The sequence below is a fragment of the Sciurus carolinensis genome, chromosome 7 (genome assembly GCF_902686445.1).
Source record: "Sciurus carolinensis chromosome 7, mSciCar1.2, whole genome shotgun sequence".
NCBI classification, from domain to species: domain Eukaryota; kingdom Metazoa; phylum Chordata; class Mammalia; order Rodentia; family Sciuridae; genus Sciurus; species Sciurus carolinensis.
The window spans coordinates 134369530-134371691 of NC_062219.1; positions in this window are offsets into that span (position 1 = coordinate 134369530).

The following is a 2162-nucleotide window of genomic DNA, read 5'->3' on the forward strand; positions in this document are numbered from 1 at the left end:
TCATAGCCTATCAACCAAGAAAAGCCCGGGACCAGAAGGATTCTCAGCTGATTTCTACAAGACCTTCAATGAAGAACCAATACCAATACTCCTCAAAGTATTACATGAAATAGAAAAGGAGTGAACCCTTCCAAACTCATTCTATGAAGCTCATATCACCCTGATACCCAAACCAGACAGACTCATCATGGAAAGAAAACTTCAGAAATATCCCTGATGAACATAGATGCAAAAATTCTTAACAAAAGTCTGGCAAATCACATACAGAAACATATTTAAAAGATACTGCACCATGATCAAGTGGGGTTCGCCCCAGGGATGCAAGGTTTATTCAACATGAGGAAATCAATAAATGTAATTCACCACATCAGTAGACAAAGTGAAGAATCATATGATTATTTCAATAGATGCAGAAAATACCTTTGATAAAATACAGCACACCTTTATGCTCAAAACACTAGAAAAAATAGGGATAGTAGAAACATACCTCAACATTGTAAAGGCTATCTATGCTAAGCCCAAGGTCAGCATCATTCTAAATGGAGAAAAACTGAAAGCATTCCCTCTAAAAACTGGAACAAGCATGGATATCGTCTTTTACCACTTCTACTCAACATCATCCTTAAAACTCTAGTCAGAGCAATTAGACCAAAGAAATTAAAGGGATATGATTAGGTAAAGAAGAACTCAAACTACCATTATTTGCCAATGACAAGATTCTATATTTAGAGGACCCCAAAAATTCCACCAAAAAACTTCTAGAAATAATAAATGAATTCAGCAAAGTAGCAGGATATAAAATTAACACTCATAAATGTAATGCATTTCTATTCCTAAGTAATGAATCCTCTTAAAGAGAAATTAGAAAAATGACCTCATTCACAATAGCCTCAAAAAAAAAAAAAAAAACTTGGGAATCAATCTAACAAGAGGTGAAAGACTTCTACAATGAAAACTACAGAACACTAAAGAAATATATTAAAGAAAACCTTAGAAGATGGAAAGATCTCCCATGTTCTTGGATAGGCAAAATTACTATTAACAAAATGGCCCATACTACCTACCAAAAGTGCTATACAGATTCAGTGCAATTCCAATTAAAATCCCAATGACATACCTCATAGAAATAGTGAAAACAATCATTAAATTCATTTGGAAAAATAAGAGACCAGAATAGCCAAAGCAATCCTTATCAGGAAGAGTGAAGCATGAGGTATCACAATATCAGAACTTAAACTATACTACAGAGCCATAGTAACAAAAAACAGCATGATATTGTCACCAAAATAGGCAGGTAGACCAATGATACAGAATAAAAGACACAGAGACAAACCCACATATAATACAGTTATCCCATACTAGATAAAGGTGCCAAAACAGACAATGGAGTAAAGATAGCCCCTTCAACAAATGGTGCTGGGAAAACTGGAAATCCATATGGAGCAAAATGAAATTAAAACCCTCACTCTCACCCTGCACAAAACTCAACTCAAAATGGATCAAGGACATAGGAATTAGACCCGAGACCCAGCACCAAATAGAAGAAAAAGTAGGCCCACATCTTTATCATGAAGGCTTAGGACTGGACTTCCTTAACAAGAAGTGCAAGAAATAAAAGCAAGAATCAATAAATGGGATGGATTCAAACTCAAAAGCTTTTTCTCAGCAAAGGAAACAATCAATGTGAAGAGAGAGGCCACAGAGTGGGAGAAAATCTTTACCACATGCGCTTCAGCTAGAGCACTAGCCTCCAGAATTTATAAATAACTCAAAAAACTTAACAACAAAAATACAAATAGCCCAGTCAATACATGGGCTAAGGAAATGAGCAGATGATTCACAAAAGAAGATCTTCAAGCAATCAAAAGATGTATGAAAAAATGTTCAATATCTCTAGTAATAAGAGAAATGCAAATCAAAACTACCCTAAGATTTCATCTCACTCCAGTCAGAGTGGCAATTACCAAGAATACAGCAACAATAGGTGTTGATGAGGATGTGGGGGAAAAGGTACACTCATACATTACTGATGGGATTGCAAATTGGTACAGCCACTCTGGAAAGCAATATGGAGATTCCTCAGAAAACTTGGAGGGAGTCAAGGGAAAACATCAAAATCAAAAATATTAAAAATTGCAAACATAAAGCAGGAAACTTTCTGT